Source organism: Elaeis guineensis, chromosome 2 (genome assembly GCF_000442705.2).
Source record: "Elaeis guineensis isolate ETL-2024a chromosome 2, EG11, whole genome shotgun sequence".
NCBI lineage: Eukaryota > Viridiplantae > Streptophyta > Magnoliopsida > Arecales > Arecaceae > Elaeis > Elaeis guineensis.
The window spans coordinates 96,708,257-96,720,292 of NC_025994.2; the positions used below are offsets into that span (position 1 = coordinate 96,708,257).

The following is a 12,036-nucleotide window of genomic DNA, read 5'->3' on the forward strand; positions in this document are numbered from 1 at the left end:
AGCTGCGGTTTGATGAGAAGATGCTGCTTCCATGATCCAGATGTACATATAAGTCGAGAATATAAGATTTCTTATACTCTCGACTTATATATTAAATTGTACTTTTCTGTGTAGAGTAATCAAAATTGTACCCTACGAATCTCGATGCTAGATACATAAAGAGTCAAAATAGCTTATTAGCTTTATCCTCGTGACCAAAAAGCCATTGCAGAAGCCAACCTAGAATCCCGGTCGCTGGGATTATATTACCACAATAAGCACAAGGAACCTCTGAAGCCAGCACATTGACATCTCAACTGGACTCCATTGGAAGAATCAGGCGAAATTACTGAAAACATTCAGAGATCCAAACAGACTGATAGCAAAATTAAGCTACTGCATCCCAACCTCGCCACCTCACAACCCTTCTCTGAAGGCGACTCCAGTTTCCTTCAACCAAGACCCTCCCTGTATCAGCTCGGCCACCGTGAAGTTCTTGGCCACTTTTGGATCAGTGATAACATGATATCCCGGCCATTTCACCCGCCCACCGGTCCCAGCACCTGGCCCCCGGTTCTGATACTCCCCATAGAACAATGTCTTCAGTGCAAAGCCCCCATTCCACTCCGACCAGCCCTTGGGATGAATGTGACTGTCGATGTATGACTGCATGAAAACCGTCCTCGAGTACTCCTTCCATGGCCGCCCGAGGTACGATGGGAAGGACCCCCTCACCGGAGCGAGGTCCGGTGCAGGTACCACTTGGCAGTTCTGGATCGAGGTGCCGGTGTTCTGGTTCGGGTCCTCGCGTCCTTGGGCGGTGACCAGATTCTGTTGCTTGTCCATGGGCTTGCGGGCGATGAGCTTGGAGTTCTGGAATACGACTGCGGCATTACCGAAGATGAAGTCGACGGTGCCCGATATGGTGCTGTCGCGGTAGAATTGGCGGAGGGAGTGGGCGTAGAGGGTGTCCTGATAGCCGTCGAGGCGGCAACGGTTGATGACGGACCGGTCGGCCCCGACGCGGAGGGCCACCGCCTGGTGCTTCTGGGGCCCGGCGGTGTTCTCGATCTTGAGGTCTTGCAGGATGAGCCCATCACCGACCGCGGCTGCATTACGGCAAACAGATGATATATATAATTGCAGTGTGAGGCTCTGAACCGAAAGAAGAGTTTAATGGAATGGTTGTATGAAGCTATGACCACCGATGTATAGGTTAGATCCATGAAGAATTTGAAGTCAGTCAAGCTGTCTTTGGTTGGATCTTATAATTTTCTCTCCAAATCCTATGAGGTCTTTCTTCACTGTCTTGTGCGGTTTGATTGCATGTTTTGAACTTTTGATGCACATTAGCGCAGGTAGACTTGCGCAGAGAATGATTTTTTTTTAAAAAAAATGGTGTATATGTCATTTAGAAGGCTGCTATAACCTTGATTTAGATGCACATGCAGCATTAGTATTGCCCCGTGAAATCACATGAATTCAGCATTCTAGCAGGGGATATTTATTAGTGGGTTATTGAGGTTCATCATTGCCCATGATATGGGACAGAAATTAATGAATAATAATGAACTGATGGCATTATTTATTTGTACCATTATCGGCGTAGTGAAAAAATATAATTTTACTTGGTTTGCAAATAATAGATATGGGGTCAAGATTTTTTTTAAATGTATATATAAGGTCATGGGCAAGTTATATCTAATATAACTTTTGTATAATTATATCCTTTTTCAATTGAATGATAGGTATTTTACATTAATGATATGAATTATTCGATGTGATCTATCTTTTTTATATACTAAAAAGTACATGATTTGTAGACATCTAACTAATGTACCAAGTAATCAAAAATGATAAATTATTTCATATTATTTATATTTTATAATTATCAACCATTTGAAGTATATATTGGATATCTTCAAATTATATAATTTTTATTATTTAAGTAGTTTAGAAATAGCAGATCATATTTAATAGCTCGACCAAATAATTGATATGAAACTCTCATCATCTAATATATATATATATATATATATATAACCAATAATGTAACTTGAATTTGACCATATATAGTAGATTGTTATAATATTATTTTCTATAAGCAAAATCTATCATATATTTTTAGCTAGCCTTCTCTTCTATCATCTTTCTGGGTAGCCAAGCATTTCCAAATAGGTCATCCTGTCCAACTGCAACCGTGTGACCGAAGTCCTTCCCACGCCAAATTGGGAAATATAGCAAATTATTTTTCTATATTTTAATGTAAATTAACTTACATTTTGTAACGGGAGTAAAGTTTTAGTGGAGGTTGCTTTACCTAAAGTGGCGGACGAGAAGGTGGTGGCCCCATCAACCACGTTAAGGCTGCCAGTAATGGTGGTGGCGTCCATGCCATCGCCGACGACCATCACGTTAATTTTCTTCTTCCCTATCTCCACATTCTCCTTGTACACACCTTTCCTCACATATATGACGTAGCGGCCTGTGCTTTTGCCTGGCGCCGAGTTCACCGCCTCCTGCACCGTCTTATACTTCCCACTCCCGTCCTTGGCCACCACAACATCAACTTTGATGCCATTCGCAGTAGAAGCTTCAAGAAGCTTCCGGTCGTGGTGTGATACCCATGACGGGAACCTGACGACTGGCTTGCCGACATCGTCAACGTCGGAGGAGTGGGAAATGGCATTGAGAACGGCGAGGGAGGTGCTCGCAAGGGCCTTAAGGGCCTGGAGAGGGGGTTCCAGTGCCCACTTGGCCTCCCCGTCGAGCCCTTCGAGGCACGTGCCGTGGTTGGTGAGCACGGCACTCATCCACGTCCGGGCATCGGCGTGGACTCCCTCAGCGACGACCTAGGCCGAGCTGAGGATGCGGTCGTGGGAGAGGTCCATCAGTTGGATGCAGTCGGCGAGGCCTGGCTGCTCCTTTCGTTCGGCGGCGGCGGCGGAGGCGGTGTCTAGTTGTTGGAGGGATTTGTGGAGGATGGTGCGGAAGACCTGCACTGGGCGTGGCCAGAGATTTCCAGCAGCGAGGACGGCATCAGCGACGATGGTGTTGCAGGAGGTGGGGTTGGGGGATTGGGTGCACAGATCAGCTGGCTGGAAGGGGTTGGATTGTTGGGTGCTGGCATTGAGATGGATGGTGACGAAGGCAGTGAAGCAAATGACAGTGGCTACCGAAAGTATATTCAGTAGTACTTTGCATGGAAGGCCGGTCTTCTTAGGGGGAGATGGGAGGAGGGGTTCAAGGGTCAGTGCCATGGTTTGTTGGTTGGGTAAGTTTCTGATTTAGCACAGGTAAGCCTCTTGTGGGCCGTATCTATAGGCAGAAGATGGGAGGGGATAACACCCAAGAGAAATTGTTTGTGCACCGCAAAATCTTATATGAAGTGCATCACTTCATTCTATTAGACCGCATAATTATTATTTTTTAATATATATTTAATATTTATTTAATATCAATAATTTTATTTTTTCATCTAAAATTTTAAATGATAAAAATATTTTTTTATGTTAATAAAATTATGATATCTAAGATAAAAATTATGACATTGTGGGTCAAAATTATGACATCCTATGATAGGATATTATAATTTTCACCTTCATAATTTTTGCGTTGGATGTTATAATTTTATGACAACAAAGAGGCATTTTCATCCAATAAAATTATCATTTTTTTAAAATTTTGAATGACAAAAATGTCTCTCTATTTTCATAAAATTATGACATCCAAGATAAAAATTATGATATTTTAGATCAAAATTACGACATCCTATGACATTTAAGATTAAAATTATAATATTTTGGATCAAAAATATGACATCCTATGATATGATGTCATAATTTTGATTAAAAATATTATAATTTTTATCTTGAATGTCATAATTTTATCAAAAATAGAGGAGTATTTTATTATTTAAAATTTTATATAAAAAAATAAAATTATAAATATTAAATATATATTTAAAAATAATATTTAATAGAGTGAAGTGGTGCACTATGTCATATTTTCTGCATCGGTGCACAAAGAATTTCTCTGATACCCAATTTGCTTTTGTGTTTTGGGAAAATGGAATAATACTCGTTTACGGTCAAGTATGATGTCCTTCGGCCTGAGATACTCGTCTTTGTGAATGGGAAACTGAGATCAGATTCCTTTCACCACTAATGCTAACTATATAGTTGGTGCAACCTTGCAAGGAAAACGACATAACTATTAGTGGCAAATGGGCATCGATTATACCCGCTCATTTGCTCTCTCTTTTTTAAATCCTTGGAATAATTGTCTCCGAGCATTCTCTCTTTTTGTTTTCTCAGGATATGTCTTCTGAAATTTTGCAACAAATTTCATACGTGGTGGGCATCAGCTAAGAAAACATGAGATAAGCTTCCTATTTTATCACATTTTCTCTAATTTTTATCTTTAAACAGAAGTCTAAAAACTAAAAACTTCTACTAATAAAGTCACCAATCCCATAATTAAAAAAAAAAACCTCTTTATTTCTTGTTTCCAAAATATATCTTTTTTTTACTGATATCCACTATATAATTAGGTGATACATACTAAGCAAATTAATTATTATTGTCATCAAGGATTGAATGATTCGGATGATTGTATCAGTCTTCACTCCCGCATGTATGAGATATTATCCGCTTCAACTCTGGCTGTTTCAGATCAGTAGATCTTCTAGCTACAGTGAACCGAGTTGATATCTATAGTGAATCTTGATCATTTCAAGACTCACAACAATCAATATGAGATTAAAAGTACTTTCTTCTCATGACGGTTATCTAGTAAGTTAATACGTCCATTTAGATAAATCAATATATAGTTCATGATGTCCAATATATAATTAAATAGTACATATTTAGTAAATTAAATATATAACAATCTAATATATATGAAGAGATTTTTTTTTTAAAGTTAAATAGAAGGATTACACCACCCAAGACATTTATTAAGGAATTATTTATAGAGTGGTCACAATTGAGTGACCACTATTATAACAGTTGTGTGGAATAGCTGAGATTGAACTGACCCTATACTATTTTGGATGACCACGATACAGTGCAAAACCTCGAAATCATATCCAAAAAAATATATTTCAAGAAATCGGTGCATAGCATTGTAGGAGTCAAAGTTCCTTACAAGTCGCCTTATTTCTGTAATTGCATCTACCAAGTTTACTTTATCCAACGGGCGTCCCTTTTATGGAGTCAGACCCATATTGAACTCTGAAACCATATTTACAGCGAGAAAAGAATATTTTTATGATAAAATTATTTATAATATAAATATTTTTATCATTATTAATAATATTTATAATAAAAAATAAAATTTATCATAAATAATAAAATATTTATGATGAAAATAATTTTCATCGCAAATAGTCACATATTAGCGATGAAAAAATTATTCCGTCATAAATACGAACTATTTGCGATAAATATTTTTATCGTAAATAATATATCATTTATTTTAATTTTAAATTTTTAAATATTCGCGATGAAAATATTTTCATAGTAAATAATTTAAGTATGTATATCGGAAAAAGTTTTTTCATCTGCAATAATATTATTCCCAACGAAAATATTTTCATTGTCAAAATTTGAAAAAAAATAAAAATTTAAAAATTTTAGATTATTTGTGATAAAAATATTGCATCGTAAATAATTGAATATTTACGATGAAAAAAAATTCATCATAAATACTCATTATTTATGATAAAATTTTTTTTATCGTAAATAGTTAAAAAAATTAAAAATTAAAAAAAAATTAAAAATTACTCATTATTTATGGTAAAAATTTTTCATCGTAAATAAGCATTTTTTTTATGATGACAAAAAATTTTTATCATAAATACTTGATTATTTATGATGAAAATTTTTTCATCGTAAATAATTAAAAAAATAAAAAATTTTAAAAAAATAAAAATTACTAATCATTTGCTATGAAAAGTTTTCATCGTAAATAAAAATTTTTTGCGATGAAAAAAATTTTCATCATAAATATATAATTATTTTCGATAAAAATACTTTCATCGTCAATAGTTAAAAAAATCAGAAATTAAAAAAAAATTAAAAATTGATTATTATTTGCGATGAAATTTTCTATCGTAAATAATGATTATTTATGATGAAATTTTTATTTTCATCATAAATACAATTATTTATGATGAAAATATTTTCATCGCCAATATGTACAAAAATTAAAACTTTAAAAAAATCATAAAATTTAAAATTTTGATTTTGTATAAGGTAACTGCACCTATTTTTTTTAGCAGCTGTATATATTTTTTATCTTTATACATGGTAAAGAAGCAAATGTGAGTTATGATCCAAATCGAACTTTTTATATGAAAAAATCATATAAAAATAGATGATATTCACAGATTAGAATGAATAGATCCTTTTAAATGAAATAAGCTATATATTTATTTGCGATGTAAAATTTATCTGTTCATCACTGTCACTATTACTAGTGATATCAATGAATCTTTCTGATGGAGTGTCTGTCTTAAACTAAATGAAATAAGCCTCCTTTCATGCAAAAATCATATAATGAAGCAGCACATTTTAGCATGGCTTCCACGATCTCGAAAGGTATCGTACTTTTCGCATCGATCAACGCTCAAATGTATCTCCGTAGAAGTTTCAATCATGAAAAGATAAATAATACGAACACTCATCTTCCTAGCAATGCAAAGTATAAATATGAGCTTGTGCTTTATAACACAACTTGCATTATTTGCAGATCTGCTTTGATTCTGGTTAATTGCTAGATCTTTGATGTTCACATAATTTTTGATGAATTTCTCAAGCTCAATCTTTACATGCATGAAAATTAATTTTTTTAACTAAATTATTTTTTAAAAAAAATTTAGACCAAAATTTTTTAAAATTAAAAAAATTAATTTTATTTTTCATCATGACTATTTTTTAATGTCATTTTTTTTGTTAAATTTTTTGGATGGAAATTTTTTTTGATAGAAAAGATCCAAAATTAATTTTTTTATGAAATTATTATTGAAAAGATATTTAATTATTAGTAACATAAAATAAATTTTTATCCCAAATAGTCTTTAAATTTTTTTATCAAATTTTTTAAGAAAATATATTTAAGACGTAAATATATTTTTCATCGGTAATCATGTTTTAAAAATATTATTTTAACCAATTTTTATGAACAAAAAATTTGTTAATTAAAAAAATTATTAGCGATAAAAAGTGTTTTCATCAAAAAAATTATTTTAAAAATATTTTTTTTAATTTTTTTGAAGAAAAAATTGTTAGAGAAAAAAAATTTTTTGACGGTATTTATTAGCGATGGAAATCATATTTCCATTGCTAATAAAATTATTAATGATGAAATTTTTTTTCATCATCAATAATTTATTTTTGGGTGAAATATTTTTAGAGAAAAATTTTTTTAGTGGAAATTTTTTTTTGACGAGAATTATTGGCGACGAAAATAATTTTCCATCGCTAATAATGGTATTAGCAACGAAAATTTTCGTTGCTAATAGTTCTGCATTCAATGCACGTCCACTTGACGTTCCTTCGCGCGAAACCCTCTCCCTTCTCCCCTCTCTGAGCTCTCCCCTCTCCCCTCTCCTCTCTCCGATCGAGATCTCCCTCTCCTCTCTCCCTCTTCGACCTCTCCCCCCTCTTCCCGTCAGCGAGCACCTCTCCACCGTCGCTGCTGCCACCATTGCCGTCCACACCATTGCCGTTCGCACCTCCGACGCTGTCGTTGCCGTCCGCCGTCCGTCGGAGGTAAGGATTCTTCTAACCCTTTTTTTTTGTTGATTAGGCCACTAGGGGGCGGAGGGGGTTACGAGGGTGGGGGTGGGCGGCTGGGGGTTCGGGGGGAGGATGGGGTTGCTGGGGTGGGCGGCCGGGGGCGATACGGGGGTGGGGAGGGGGTCGGAGGGTGGTGGGGGTCGACACGAGGGCAGAGAGGGGGCCATGGGCGGTTGGGGACAACACGAGAGCAGGGAGGGGGTCGGCCGGCAGAGGGGGTTGTAGGGTGGGGATGGGTGGCCAGGGGCGACACAGGGGCTGGGATGGGGTCGAAGGGCGATTGGGGGCGACACGGGGGCAAGGATGGGGTCGGGGGCGACACAGGGTCGGGGAGAAAGTCGGTCGACGGAGGGGGTTGCAAGGGTGGGGGTGGGCGATCGGGGGTGGGGCTAGGGTCGGGGGGCGGTCGGGGGCGACATGGCGGTGGGGAGGGGGCCGTGGGCGGTCGGGGACAACACGAGGTCGGGGATGGGGTCGGCTGGTGGAGATGGGGTCGGTGGGCGGTCAGGGGCAACACGAGGGCAGGGAGGGGACCGTGGGTGGTCGGGGATGGGGTCAGCCGGGGAGGGGTGGGTGACGGCGGAGAGGGGGGAAGGGAAGAGAGAAATGATGGGGAAAAAAAAAAAAGTAAAAAAATAAAATATTAATCAAATATTTTATTATGTGATTAATAAAAATAAAATATGGATCACGATCTGAATTGGATCAAGGTCGGAATTCGGGTCGAGATCCCGATTCAAATTGGGATCCAAATCAGGATTCGATCAGGATCCGAGTTGAGATCCGGATCACGGGGGATTGGAAAGGGTGGTAGCGCAACAAAATATGTGCAGATTCTTGTGTACCCTAAAAAAGTATGTGCACAATAAAGTACTATCGGAAGGATCTATAACGGAAGCATATGTAGCTATGAAGTATGTTACATTCTGCTCGATATATCTTGACAATATCGAAATAAGATTCAATCGTACAGATCGTAACGCAGACCATGAATGGGATGACAATGAACCGATGCTGTTTATATTTAAACAAACAGTTCGATCCATTGATGAAAAGAGATATGAATTTATGGATGTGAATGAGCTATCCAAGGCATACTTCTACATTTTAAATAATTATGAAGAAATTAAAGATTTCATTGAGTAAGTACCATCTTAGCATATTATTTAATATTCTAAGTAATTTTTTCATGTTGATGTAAAATTAAAAATCATGACTTATTACAGTGAGCACAAGAGTATACTATGCAGAGAGAATAATACAGATGTTGATGATCAATATAGGAGAAAATTTACAAAATGATTTGGTGACCTTGTAAGTTGCACTAGTAATACGTTATTTTTAATAATTGTAGAAATAATTATTTGAACCAACATAACTTTTTATGTTATGATGTAGATGAAATATAAGTATTTCAATAAAGAAGAAGATGTGATCGATGAGTTGTACAATTTAGTATGTGGTCCCGATCGAAGGGTTAACCACTACGCATCCTATATCATTGGAGGAATGAGATTTCACACAAAGGAGTTTGAGATGCAATGACGGACCCAGAATAGTGGGATTGCTACGATAGGATATGAAAGAGAAGAAGAGATTGAATATTATGATGTACTGATAGTATCATAGAACTGAAGTATGGGTCCAGTAATTCTGTATTCTTGTTTCAGTATGAATGGTTGGATATTAGTAATAAAAAGATCGATATTCATATCGATCTACACTTTATTAGTGTAAACTTTGCACGAACATGGTACCAAAATGAGTCGTATATATTGTAACTTAAGCGAAACAAGTAATATATTTGAAGAATCTAAAGTATCGAGGTAATTGACATGTCGTACAAAAAATAACATCTAGAGATGTTTATGACATACCAACCCAATTAGAGATAGGTGAAAATTTAGATTTACATAAAGAGGAAGCTTTTCAAGAGGAAGAACAAACATTAGCCGAGCTTCTTGTTGATAAAGAACTTGTAACAGCTCCTTTGAATAAGGTTGATCTACCGTCCAACGAAGTTGAAGCTAATTTTGTATTTAATCTTGATGAGTCAGAGGGCGACGATCAATTCATAAATGATGATGAAATAGAAGACGATACATATGTCGATAATTGTGATTCGAAGGAGGACCTACATATCGAGGAAGATACGAATATTGATGAGCAGATCTATATTCTTTGTTCAATCTTCTCTTACAATAATGGAATGCGATATAATTCTATTCATTAGAATGTAATTTGTTGTCCGTTATTATTATTCAATATTATATTCATTTATATATCAAAAATTATAGGTATAGCATCAGGAGACTGATGATGACGTTCACGTTCGTAGTCTACCCCGAAGGCTGAGGCATCTTCACCGATTTCCACTGTCGTACTAGCTCCATCACCAGAGGGTCCTGCACTAGCAAATCCCAATGAGACAGGTCCGAGTGAGACGGATCCAAGTGATATTATTATACTTTTTATATAATAAAATTTAATTTTTTTATTTAGATAGCTATTATACTAATAATTTATTTATTGTTGTTTCACATCAGTCTCTATCAATGGTGAGGCGAGGGTGAGGTCCATCGAAGAACCTTGCTCTAGAACGTTGGAGATGCGAGCACCCAAGACAACATCTCCGTATTGAGATACCGCCTGACTACACCAGACCCATTAAAAAATTGTGTGAGTCGTGGCAGACCGAGCTGGGCATCATATGCCGCAGCTATGCCACCGTGATGCTTTTCGATTGGCGTCATGTTGTACAGGCTCAAAGAGAGATTTTCTATACTCAATTACAGATAAAATAGATTATATTATGAATATTTAATTAGCATGATATTCTTTTAATATTTGTTATTGACATGATGTATTTGATATTATTGGATTTGAGAAGGATCGCATGCGGCGAGCTGTGGATGCTCATTTATATTTACATTTCAAGGAGTATCGCCACCACATCCATCAGCATTGGTACCAGGTGATGCAGGATCATGGGGTGGAGGCAGCGCAATAGCGACCCTATGACAGCATCACTATGGATGATTGGACTCTCATATGCCGACATTATGACGATCTAGCATATCAGGTTACACACAAACTTCTTTTTTTTTTAGAATTTAATGATTGAATCATTTATTCTTAAATTTAATTTGTTACATACTAATTTGACTGCTAACTGTACAGAAACGATATGCCCAGAATGCCGCGAATCGGATGAGATAGACCGTATCGTATTGTGAGGGTTTGAGGTCGTTCGCTCGTCATATGGAGCAGATGGTAAGTAATTTCTAATTAGTATATTTTAGCTCTCTAACTATTTAAAAAAATTTAATTAATTATTCTCAAATTACAGAGAGATGCAAAAAGTGGTGAGCTTTCTGGTAGGATCGATATCTACTAACGGACCCACCAGTGACGGTCAGGAGAGTGGACGATGGGGAGCCAGGAGTTTTTTATAAATTTTTTTAATTATTTTTTTCATTTGTAGTTTGATTTTCAGTACGAAATTAAAATAGCTATAACTTTAATTTTCAGGATCGTATGATAGGCATCAGATCCCAGCCTACCTCTGAGGGCTCGACCGTATCGACAGATGACGAGATCTGTGATCAGGTGCTTGGTACGAGATCCTATTATGTTAGGGATCTAGAACATGGAATCAGTGCTCCGTCATCCTCACGCTTGTCTAGGGCTGACATCCATACTGCTTGCGATACTCGACTGGCGAAGGTGCAGAGGCCGATTGAGCAGCGAGCTGATAAGTTAACTGCACGTATCGACGAATATCAGCGGCTCCAGATCCAGATGATAGAGTGGATAGTACAAATGGAACGGATAGCACAGCTGATAAGGCAGCAGCAGGCCGATCAAAGTTCTTTCGAGCGCTCTCCTTCCCCAGTCCGTTCTCCTTCTACAAATGCCGACACTTGACATATTTATGTAGCTTTTTATTTTTATTTTAGACCTCTTATAATTTTAATTTAATATAATAAAATGATAAAATTTATTTATAAATTTATTTTATAAATTTTTTATCTTTATTTTTTATTTTTAATTTATAAAAATATTATAAATATAAATTAAATATATATATTCATAAATTATTTTTTTAAAAAAATTTGTGTAAACTTTTAGCGATGAAATTATTTTTGATAAAATATTAGTCACAAAAAACATATTAGCGATGAAAAATTGATCGTAAATAAAATTTTTAATAAATTTATAAATATTAAAATTTTATATTAAATTAATAACGATG

The 12,036-nt window shown here is 36.1% G+C and overlaps 1 pseudogene; it reads right to left on the reverse strand.

The window, feature by feature from the left end:
- Positions 1 to 255: 255 nt before the first annotated feature.
- On the reverse strand, positions 256 to 3,307 carry LOC105051923 (pectinesterase-like; annotated as a pseudogene).
- Between the last annotated feature and the right edge of the window lie 8,729 nt (positions 3,308 to 12,036).